The 12,375-nt window shown below is 47.7% G+C and overlaps 1 protein-coding gene across 2 annotated transcripts in view; it reads left to right on the top strand.

The window, feature by feature from the left end:
* Positions 1-12,375, top strand: part of FRMPD3 (FERM and PDZ domain containing 3) — a 138,130-nt gene that overhangs the window by 82,087 nt on the left and 43,668 nt on the right. For both annotated transcript variants that reach the window (XM_072744322.1, XM_072744323.1), the window contains one exon: positions 11,001-11,105. The gene's annotated coding sequence lies outside the window, so the exon portion shown is untranslated. Of the gene's footprint in view, positions 1-11,000; positions 11,106-12,375 lie in introns of those variants that run through there.

Genomic DNA, 12,375 nt, shown 5'->3' on the forward strand with positions numbered 1-12,375 from the left:
TCTTGTTTCTTTGGATATGTTGTGCTTAGAAGACCTATCTAGTATAGAAAGAGCTAGATTGAAGTCACCAAGTATAAGTGTATTATTATCTAAGTATTTCTTCAGTTTGGTTATTAATTGGTTTAAATATTTGGCAGCTCCCACATTCGGGGCATATATATTGAGGATTGTTAAGTCCTCTTGTTGGATAGATCCTTTGAGTATGAGATAGTGTCCCTCTTCATCTCTCACTAGAGTCTTCGGGGTAAATTTTAATTTATCTGATATGAGGATGGCTACCCCTGCTTTCTTTTGAGGACCATTTGAATGGTAAATGGTTCTCCAACCTTTTATTTTCAGGCTGTAGGTGTCTTTCTGTCTATAATGAGTCTCTTGTAGACAGCAAATAGATGGGTCCTGCTTTTTTATCCAGTCTGAAACCTTGCGCCTTTTGATGGGGTCATTAAGCCCGTTCACGTTCAGAGTTACTATTGACTGATATGAGTTTAGTGTCATCATATCTATTCAGTCCTTGTTTTTGTGAATTGTTCCACTGAACTTCTTCTTAAAGGGGAATTTTAAGAGTCCCCCTTAAAATTTCTTGCAGAGCTGGTTTGGAGGTTACATATTCTTTCAGTTCCTGCCTGTCTTGGAAGCTCTTTATCTCTCCTTCCATTTTGAATGAGAGCCTTGCTGGATAAAGTATTCTTGGTTGCATGTTCTTCTCATTTAGGACCCTGAATATATCCTGTCAGCCCTTTCTGGCCTGCCAGGTCTCTGTGGAGAGGTCTGCTGTTACCCTAATATTCCTCCCCATAAAAGTCAGGGACTTTTTTTCTCTTGCTGCTTTAAGGATCTTCTCCTTATCTTTGGAATTTGCAAGTTTCACTATTAAATGTCGAGGTGTTGAACGGTTTTTTTTGAATTTAGGGGAGGATCTCTCTATTTCCTGGATCTGAATGCCTGTTTCCCTTCCCAGATTCGGAAAGTTTTCAGGTAGGATTTGTTCAAATACATATTCTGGCCCTCTGTCCCTTTCGGCACCCTCGGGAACCCCAATTAAACGTAGGGTTTTCTTCCTCAGGCTGTCATTTATGTCCCTTAATCTATCCTCATGGTCTTTTAATTGCCTGTCTCTTTTTTCCTCAGTTTCCCTCTTTGCCATCAACTTGTCTTCTATGTCACTCACTCGTTCTTCCACCTCGTTAAGCCTCGTCGTTAGGACTTCTAGCTTGGATTGCATCTCATTCAATTGATTTTTAATTTCTGCCTGATTGGATCTAAATTCTGCAGTCATGAAGTCTCTTGAGTCCTTTATGGTTTTTTCTAGAGCCACCAGTAGCTGTGTAATAGTGCTTCTGAATTGGCTTTCTGACATTGAATTGTAATCCAGATTTTGTAACTCTGTGGGAGAGAGGGCTGTTTCTGATTCTTTCTTTTGAGGTGAGGTTTTCCTTCTAGTCATTTTGCTCAGTGCAGGCTGGGCAAAAACAAGTTGTGTTGGGAAAAGGAGAAAAAGAGAGAGAAGGAAAGAAAAGAGAAAAAGAAAAAAGAGAAAGAAGAAAAAAGGGGGAAAAGAGAAGAAAAAGAGAAAGAAAAAGAAAAAAAGGAGAAAAAAAGGGGGTGGGTGGGGAAGCAATCAGAAATCAAGAAGAAGGAAAGAAAAAAAGCACAAAACAAAACAAAAACAAACAAACAAACAAACAAACAAAACCACGGGGGAGTATCTTCCGATTCTGTATACTTTAAGTCCCTTTACTTCCCCTGGACCTGGTCCGTCTAGGTGGTCTTCTGGGGGAGGGGCTTGCTGTGCTGATTCTCAGGTGTTAGCACTTGAGGGAGCTGCTCTGCCCCTGCCTGGTGCAGGGCTCAGTGGGGGTTGTTTACCCCGTGAGGCCTCGGGAGGAAGCCACAGTGGCGGGGCGGCAGCTCTGGGACCCTGGAGTCAGCTCCCGCAGTATCTCCGGGGCTCTCCGTCTACAGGGCCTGGGGGCTCCGGGCGGGGCTGCTGATCTGCTCAGCTCCAGGCAGGAGCGTCCTTGCTGTCCTGGGCCCTCCCGGCCTCTGCCTGTCCCGGGGGAGGCCGGATCCTGGGCTGTATCCCTGCGCCCTGTGCTCCGGCGTCTGCGCTGTTGGATTCGCGCTCCCGCCCCGCAGCCCCCTTCGAGGAGCCAGCGCCCGAGCTGCTCCCGGAGCCGCACCGCCCCCTCCGCGCGGAGCTTCTTCCTCCGCCCGAGCCGCCACCGCCGAGCTACTCCCGGAGCCGCGCAGCCCCCTCCGCGGAGCCGCCGCCCGAGCCCCTCAGAGCTGCTCCGGGTCCCGCTGTGCGCGCTGCAGCCCTTAGGGAGCTCGGCGCACTCTCCCGGGGCACAGGTGCCTGTTAGTGTCCCAGGGAGCCCGAGGGTATCCCCGCCCTCCTGGGTCCTGCTCTAACTCCCTGCGAGCCCCTTTCCGCCCGGGCAGGTTGGTGCAGCTCCTGCTCCTCCGGGACGGGGCTCTCCTGTCCTGGGGACACTCGCCCCGGCCTCAGCCCGCCTCCTCGCGGGTCCCCTCCCCCTTGGAGGCCTTTTGTGTCTTTATTTCTTTTTCCCCGTCTTCCTACCTTGATAGAAGCGCGAACTCTTCTCACTGTAGCCTTCCAGCTGGTCTCTCTTTAAATCTCAGGCCGAATTCGTAGATTTTCAGGATGATTTGAAGGTTTTCTAGGTTATTTGTTGGGGACAGGTGATTTGGGGACCCTACTCTCCCGCCATCTTGCCCGTCCTCATCATCTTTTCCTTTTTATCACTGCGTAGTATTCATGGTGTGGATGTGCCACAGACCGTTTAGTCTACCTTCACCCCAAACACCATTAGAATGTCAGCTCCTCAAGGATAAGGGACTGTGTTTTATTCACTGCTACCCCCCACCTCAGCACCTGGAGGAGCACCTGCCACAGAGTAAATATCCGATAAGTATTTGTTAAATGAACAATGGAACCCCAGCTTCCAGCCATCATGGCATCCTAAACACAAGTGTCCAGACTTAGGTGCAGAATGAAGAAACTAATGCTGCCCTCCGACCTGTGTTCTAGCTCTCATCCCACTGCCCCCAACACCCCTTTGCCCTCCATTTCTGATGTCTCCACTGTCCCATCCCGTGGCCTCTTTGCTATAACCAGGCTGCTTTCCTTCTCCTCCTGGTATAGATCTTTGTTCCTACTGCCCTGCAGCTTCTGTCCTTGTACTGGTCCACACCTCTGCTAATGCATGTCAGTTTCTTTGAAGACCTGGCTTAAGACTCTTCCAAACAGCTTTGCCTGATTAGCAAACACGAGTGTCTCACTCGTTCATCCATTCAGCAAACATTATTGAATGCCTACCATTTTAGGTGCTCTTCTAAGCTGGGAACATATCAGTACATGGGACAGACACGATTCCTACCCTAACAGAGCTTACACTCTAGTACTTAGCCTTATGCTTTCTAAAACCTTGGAGCACAGAAGTGAGCACATACACACTGGGGTAACAGCCAAAACAATTAACCTGCACAGTAGGAGCCATTCAATCGGAATGTAAGCCAGCCACAGGCACTGGAGCAGTGACTAGGAGGCCTCCTAACTGTACCAGGTGTTAACCCTTCAGCTGACCATTGGTAAAGAGGTCCTGGGAGAGAGGTCAGGTGGTACCCAGGAAGCTTGGGGCAGTGGCATTTAAATCAGTGTGAAAGAAACCGTCACTGTTTTACGATGGGTATGGCCATACCGCCACATCCCAACTAAATGTCTGCCTTACATACACGTATAGTCGATCCTTGCTACTTTCAGATTCTGTATTTGCAAACTCACCTACTCCCCAAAATTTATTTATAACCCCCAAATCAATACCCATGGCGCTTTCCTGGTCATTTGTGAACTAGGCAGAGGATGAAAAATTTGAGTCTCCTGAGGCATGCATTTCCAGCTGAGGTCAAATAAGGCTGTGCTCTGCCATCTTGTTTCAGCTGTCACATGGAGGTCCAGAAGACAGAGATGGCAGGGAGCAGTGCAGTGTAGTGCAAGAAGCTCTGGAACAGTTGGATGGAATCTGAATCCTAACTCTGGCACCTGGTAGTGGGGCAGCCTCAGGCAAGTCACTTCACACTTCAGAACTTCATTTTCTCCTAGTGAAATAAAATAGAATCTACCAGGATGAGTTGTTTTTAGAATTCAGAGTTATAATCTGTGTGAGGCATATACACACACTCATGTGCACATGCACGTACTCGCACGTGCACGCACACGCACATGCATGCACACACACAATTTCTCCTAGGAGCAATGGTTCAGTATTCATTAATTCAGTGTTCAAGGTGACTTTATAAAACATAACTACCATGAGTCACAAAAATTGACTGAGAAGGAGAGTCTTCTCTCAAGTTATAATGAAAGCATATTGACACCCCCCAGCATATTTTCAATATGATAGCCCCTGCATCGCAGATCAGCATTCCAGAATCCACAGCAGGCACTTTACATTATTAGGGTTGCGTGGAGACTGCCACCTCTTACCATACTCTCATTGTGTTCAAGCTTCTTCCAGAACACAGTCTCACAGTAGGTCTGGCATGTGGCCCAGGCATCATTTACCTCGAAGGCTCCTTCCGGCTTCTGCATTCTGTGGCTGATGAGGGTCCAATATAGTGGTTCTTCACCCTGACTACACATTAGCACCACCTGAGAAGCTCTTAAAACTATTGATACTCAGCTCTAACCCTGACCAATTGAATTAGAAGCTTTGGGGTGGGGCCCGGGTGTTGGTCTTTCAAAAAGGCTTCCAAAATGATTCTTATATAGCCAAGGTACATATCGAGAACTACTGATCTAATACATAGTCTCTTTCAGATGACATTTTTCTTTTGGCAGAGTGATTTTTATGATGGCAGATTATCAAGGGTATTTTAGTGGGGTGGTCACAGAAGTCCATTCCCAGGGCCCTTCAAACCATACTTCATTGATAGCCAATTATTGGGCCCATATATATGTATTCCTTAATTTTTGAGTGACCAACTATCCCCCATGATTGACTAGATGTGTATTAATTTAGGTACCCTTAGATCTTGATACATGGTATGTCCTCAATAAATATTTTTAAAGTACTTTTTTGTGACCTAGAATGGCCCTGGTAAAGAAAGTAGACAGTTCCTTCAAATGAAACTCTAGTTTTCTGATACTGAAGACTTTACCCAAAGAGCCAGGATCCCCTTCGCTTGGAGCCACCTGCCTAGAAAAAACAAGCCAAAATAATGAGAACTACTGCAAAAGTACTAGTTTTCCACAGAGCTTCTTGAGGTATAGTGCTTGGTTGGTAGTAGATACTCAAACCACATTTGCTGAATTGGTGAACTAATTCATTATGAAACTTAGCAACCAATTACTCTCTTTTATCCTGTGGCAACTTTATGCTTGGTTCTAGGGGTATAAAATACAATCTCTTTGTTTTTAAAGATTTCATTTATTTATTCATGAGAGGCACAGAGAAAGAGGAAGAGACAGAAGCAGGCTCCCTGCAGGGAGGGGAGCCTGATGCAAGACTCGATCCCAGGACCCCAGGATCAAGACTTGAGCTGAAGGCAGCCGCTTAACCACTGAGCCACCCAGGTGCCCAATACCACCATCTCTTCTTTTACAACCTGGTGGGGGAGATAAGCACTGGCAATATGGATTCACAAGGAGTACTCTAGGGGCACCTGGGCAGCTCAATTGGTAAAGCATCCAACTCTGTGTTTCGGCTCAGGTCATGATCTCAGGGTTGTAGGATCGAGCCCCATGGCAGGCTCCACACTGGGCATATAGCCTGCTTAAGATTATCTCCCTCTGCTCTTCCTGCCCCCCATATCTCTGGGGGAAAAAAGAGTACTAAAAGAAATCCAGGGAGGGGGCTAGAGGAATTGGGAAAGAACCCTGGACCAAGGGAGAATTTGAGCTGGGATTTAGAGATGGCATTTAGCCAAGCAAAGGGGACACCAGGGGCCCAGAAAGGTGGGGATGGTGAAGAGCCAGCACTTCTGTAGGAAGCAGCCCAGTGTGCCCAGGGAATTATGGGCAGAACCACCTGACGAGGCCAGAGATGAGATGAGGAATGAGGGTTGTGTGTGGCTCACAGGGGGCCTTGGTAGCTGGAGAGAGGACATGTTCATCCCCAGACCCCAAATGCAGATAGGACTGGTGCCCTGGGTCCCTCATCAGTAGTCTGGTGAAACCAAGATGTCTCTCCATCATCCCCGACTCCCAGTGGTTGCTATGGGAATTGCTTATAAGTAGGCTCAGGTGTCAAAGACAATGAACAAACATAAAGGAGGATAAGAGGCTGTCAGCTTCAGGAATCTGAGCTTTGTCCTCTCAAAATCCAAATGGGGCCCTATCTTGCACGAAAATGTTGGGCCATATACCTGACTTTGAACACAACCCTGAAATCTGTACTAATAGAGCCACCATTAAAAAATGGTCAGAGAATCACCAGCTGCTGAATTCAGTCCTGAGAGAGAGGCAGACTCTCTCCTCTTATTGCTTATTCCACTGAGATTCTGGCCACATATTTGCTTCAAGGGGCTTGCAGTGGCCCCGGTGGTGCTTCGTGATTCTGGTCTCATGTTTCCAGCCAAAATTAATTTTTGTCGGCAAGGGTGCCTGTTGCAAAATGAGACTCCCAACTGCTTGCAGGACAAATGGGGTCAATGAAGAGTTTAGATGTCCCAGCTTGAGAGTACTCAATTAATCTATGCTTAATGGGTTAGGACATTTTCAACAATATAAATTCCTGTGCTTTATGCTCCTAGAGGTTCTGAGTTTTTAAGTCTGGCATAGACCTAGAAATCTGTGTTTCAGCAAGCACTCCCCAGGGATTCTTACCATCAGAAAAAATTTAGAAACAGTAGGTGAGGGACGCCTGAGTGGCTCAGTGGGTGAGCATCTGCCTTAGGCCCAGGGTGTGATCCTGGAGTCCCCGGATCAAGTCCCACATTGGGCTCCCTGCATGGATCCTGCTTCTCCCTCTGCCTGTGTCTCTGCCTCTCTCTCTTTCTCTCTGTGTCTCTCATGAATAAATAAATAAAATCTTGAAAAAAAGAAACGGTGGGGTGAGGGTATGGTAATGAGCTAGTGCAGGAGTCAGCAAACGTTTTCTGTCAAGGACTGTCTAGCAAATATTGCAAGCTTTGTAGGCCATGCGTGATAGTTGCAAAAGCAACCATAAGCAGTGCATAAAGGAAGACCACAGCTGTATTCCAATGAAGTTTTATTTGCAAAAACAGGTGGTGGGCAGGATTTGGCCCAGGCAGGCCCGCAGTCCCCAGAATTAAGTTCATTACTCCTTCCTTGTATCACATCCACATTTTGATCCGCACATTCCCAGTTCTCATATTTTCATTCACAAGGGTGACCCTAGCATTAAGAACTTCAGGCCCCATAGCTGAGCTTCAAAGATGCTTTGGAACAGGGTGACCTTTGAGAGCCCCTCATATCACACCACAAGGCAGACATCACCTGTGTGGAGGCATAAGGCTAGACATGACTCCGTGACATGTAGCAGAGACCATCTGGCAATGAATGTGTCACCGTCAGTGATCAAGGCTGAAGACAGAATAGGATGGAGTGTTCGAGATGGACAGGACAAGGGTCAATGAGGAACGAGGCACAAACAAGCTGAAAATAGCTCTACCACAGACATAAGAAATAATAACAGTCCCTGAAAAGATTGGCAATCCCACTTCTTCCTTCATAATTTTGCTCCTATAAATATCTGAATCTTTTGTTTATAGTGGTATCTGTAGGTAGGGCAGGATCCAATCTGGGACTTTTGGTAGGGATTTCAAGGAGCCTGTCCCCTCCTTATAGGTGAAGACATAGAAGGATACCAGTTGCGCTTCTTCGTGTGTTCACAGGTCCATTCAATAGGACCAGGGTCGAACCAGAACCAATGAGTGAAAGATCAGGAATGGACACCCAGTTTTAGGTGGTTGTGGGGCATAGTTGCCAATCCAAGATGCAGGAAATCTGGGTTCTAGAACATTTCAGCTCCTCTACCAAATTATTTTGGTACTTTGAGCAAACCATATCCTCTTCCTAGGCCTGTTTTCTTTCTTTTTTTTTTTTTTTAGATTTTTACTTATTTATTAGAGAGAGTGAGTGGGAGGGAGAGAGAATCTGAAGCAGACCCTGCGCTAGGCACAGAGCCCGACTTGGGGCTCAATCCCATAATCTTATGGTCACGACTTAAGCCAAAGCCAAGAGTCAGATATTTAACTGATTGAGCCACCCAGGCACCCCCAGGTCCCTGTTTTCACGTGTAAAAAATGAAGGGTGGGCTACATGGCCCATTGAAGGCCTCTAGAGATGCCTCATTCCACACAGTGCATGAAGACATCGATGTTGGATGATTACAGATAATGGAGGTGGTGATAGGGATAGGTAGAAAGGAAGATTTCACCTGCCGGGTGTCTGTGGCACCTCAGGTGGAAATTTGGACTACTGTGGAGACAGAGCCAAGTAGAGCTGCCTGAATGTAGCTCCAGATCTTTCCGTCTTGCCCCTTCCCTGTGCTCCTGCCTCAGCCTGCAGTCCCTGCCCAGGATTTAAGCACCACACTGCACAACACACAAAAGCATTTCTTGACCCCCATGAACAATCAATACTGTAATCACTTTCTGCAATGATCTCTAGCCCTGGATTTCATTGTGCTATATCGTCTGCTGCCAACAAACTGCCCCTGTGGCTCAGGATGAAAAGTCTATGGTTCCTTTAGCTCAGCGGGTCCCCGCAAACTTAGCTGCATTTTGAAGTCATTGGAAACTTTTTTTAAAAATGCCAATACCTGGGCTCCAGCCCCAGGAATTTGATGTCATTGATCTGGGGCAGGGCCTAAGCATCAGGGGTTTTGAAAGCTGCTCCCCTGTTTTTGCCACACAGCCCGGACCAAGACCCACTGCCTGAGGTGGACTCAGGTTGAACAGGTGGCTCTCTGCAAACTGCCCTCTAGGGAGAATGAGATTGCTGGCTCTGGAAGAGAACACAGCTGGGACCAGGGCCCCAGACCTGATGAGGACGTTTGTTTCTGGTGTGCCTTTATCTTAGGGCCCTGCCCCTGTGGCTGATCTGGTAACTGAATTTCAACTGCAGCATTAATGGCAGAAAAGAGGGATGCCTGGGTGACACGACCGTTGAGCACCTGCCTTCAGTCCAGAGCATGATCCTGGAGTCCCGGGATCAGGATTGAGTCCCACATCGGGATTGAGTCCCACATCGGGCTCCCCGCAGGGAGCCTGCTTCTCTCCCTGCCTATGTCTCTGCCTCTGTGTGTGTGTGTGTGTGTGTGTGTGTGTGTGTGTGTGTCTCACGAATAGATAACTAAAATCTTTCAAAAAAAATGGCAGAAAAGAACTTAATGTATCCCCTTCCCAGCTGGCAGGGGCCTTCTTGACTGTGGGAGTCCAAGGCTCCCTGACAAAGCTGGTAGGGGAGGTGGTTTGAAGGGGCCCCAAATCTGATGTACCCCCCTAGTCCTCCTCACCTTCATAAGTGGCAGCTCCCTTCTTCCAGTTGACTCCTCTTTTTCACACCTCCCACATCCAATCCGTCAACACATCAGCTCGTTCTATCTTCAGAATAGAGCCAAAATTTACTCTTTTCATTGTCTCCATTATTACTACCCTAGCCCAAGCCTCCATCATATTTCAGCTGTATTATTACAGGAGACTCCAAACTGGTCACTCTGCTCTGGGTGTCAACCCTCCTACACTGTTTTCCAAATAGCAGCCAGAGGTATCCTTTTAAAATGCAAGTCAGGGACACCTGAGTGGCTCAGTGGTTGAGCATCTGCCTTCAGCTCAGGTCATGATCCCAGGGTCCTGGTATCCTGCTTCCCCCTCTTCCTGTGTCTCTGCCTCTCTCTGCATGTCTCCCATGAATAAATAAATAAAATCTTAAAAAAATAAAAATAAAATGCAAGTCAGATCCTATCTGCTTAAAGCCCTCCAGCGGAGTGAAAACCAAAGTTCTTGCCATGGCTGACAAGGCCCTACATGATCCAGCCCCTAGCTGTGTCTTCTGAGCAAAACCTCTCTGGCTCCCTATTCATCGCCCTGCTCTGGCCACACTAGGCTTCCTTGCTATTCCTCATGCACCCTGACCCTCCTCCCACCATGGAGCCTTTATCATTCTGTCTGCCTTGGAGGCTCTTTCTCCAGGTACCACATGGCTCTCTCCCTCACTTGCTTCCGGTCACTGCTGCAATGTCACCTCCTCTGAGAGATCTCACCCCCATTGCTCCCCCACCCCGCTCAGTCGTACCTTCTCTTGTGTAGTCCTGATTCACCCTGCTTGATTTGTTCTCAGGGTCCTTATTTGCCACCTAAAATAGGATATTGATTTGTTTCTTGTCTCTGTTCCTGCTAGATGGATGCTCTTTGAGGCTAGAAGCTTTGTGTTGTTCACTTCTGAATCCCTCATCACCTAGAACAGTGCCTGGCACATAGGAGGTCTTCCCTAAATGTGTCACATGAATGAATAAATGCCCCCCAGAGACATGGTGGGGGACCCTCAGCAAGACTCCTGATTTTCCTTGAATTATTTTCTATAATCTCCTTCCTAGGGGCAGGGCATATCTCTGAGATGAATAAGATCATTTCTGTAAATCCTTTGAGATGCTCATATTTGGATGTAATAAAAGCCACCACTGTTTATCTCACACTACGAAAACCAAATATATACTAATTCAGTGTATGTCATTACAAGATAATTTTTGTGCACTTCCCTAGGCCTGGAGTGTTCATTATGGGATTCAGTTTACCCAAATTCAATTCATGCCCAGCCTTTTCAGAACACACCAATCATAGAAGGAAGCACTTCGCACATTGCCTTGCACCTAATAGGGAATCGATATGTATTTATTGACTTATGGATCAGTAAGGCAAAGTGTACCTATACTGAGACATCTTAACTCCAGCGTGGCAAAGGTCAGGTTTTTCCCAGGGATAGAGAACTCACCGGCCCTCTGTTCTTTTTCCAGTCTCCCAAATCTGCCTTCATCAGTGCTGCAAAGAAGGCCAGGCTATGATGGAATCCTGCGAAGGTCCGATTTTCTGAGCAGGTGGCAGTTGGAGACACAGACGCAGTAAGTGCAGCTTTAGCTCCCTGTCCTCGGCCCTTGCCTAGAATCAGACTGGCCATGGAGGTCTGGCTCTGGAGCAGGTACTCATCTGCTGCTACTCGGGGTGGATGGTATTATGAACAGGTTGGAAGCGGAGGATCACCGGGCTCCAGGCTGGTGGTGAGTTAGAGGAGTATGTGGCATCCAGAAGAGCCCTGAGCACTGTAGGGACACAGAATCTGTATCACTTTGCTTAGGATTCTCGTGGTGCTTAGAGAAATCCCCATCTGTAGCACAGTAGCATGCACTCAGAGCAAGCACTTCACAAACATCTCTGGGCTATTTGATAGAGGCGGGAAGGAGGTAATGGTTTTCTGAAGATCCAGAGCAAGGAGTGGCTGGTGAAATTGAGCCCTCTTCACACTGAAGTGATCCTGCAATGGCATGTCTTGACTGGAGAAGACACCAGCAAGCAGCCTGGGGGAAATGATAGACTAGACTCTCACTGTCACAAAGCTTTGATTAGGGATGCAAAATAAACACCTGTTCCCTGCCACTGGATACCACTTGGTGATGTTGGGGGGTTGGGGGGAAGTAGTTCAGATTGAGACAACACGGAATCCCACACTGAGGGTATGGTTTCAAGGAGTGGATGATGCTTGATGGTTCATGCCTTATAGCTGCCAGGCTGGGTCGGAGTGGGGGTGGGCTGTGAGGGTCATGGCCAGCCCGCAGTCTTTCTTACTGCTCTGTGGGATGTACATGAGCTGAGCTGCCCACTCCAGATAAGCAAATGAGAAGAGATGGGTGGAGAGTGGAGAGGTGTGTGTTAAGCAGGCATGGATTATGGCCAGAGTCCCCCAGGAGTCTGCAGAAGCCTGTGATAACCAGTGGAGGTGAGGACAGAGAGAGCCAGAGCTAACAGGCATTTGTATGCTTTTGCAGGTTTTTGTGGGCTGGGCTCTAAGGAGGCCCATGGCATTTCTGTACAGAGGCACAGCTGCAGTTGAGGAAAGCCAGCAGGCCCAGCCTGAGTAGAAACCAGTGGGGTGCCAGGCACTTCTGTAGTCCCTTGAAGCAGAGCTACTCAGAAGAAGGGTTAGAGGACAGAGGTGTCTTCCATCTCCTCTTCCCTGGCACTCATCCCCCAACTCAGTCCAGGCCATCTTCCATCCCCATATAAGGAAAGCTGGAAGCCCAGGGGACTCTACAGGGTCCCACTAGGGAAGCTGTCAAATAATTGGTGCTTGGGCTCCATGTCAGCCCTAACAGAAGAAGCTAAAGAGAAGTAGGG

Source organism: Vulpes vulpes, chromosome X (assembly GCF_048418805.1).
Source record: "Vulpes vulpes isolate BD-2025 chromosome X, VulVul3, whole genome shotgun sequence".
NCBI classification, from domain to species: domain Eukaryota; kingdom Metazoa; phylum Chordata; class Mammalia; order Carnivora; family Canidae; genus Vulpes; species Vulpes vulpes.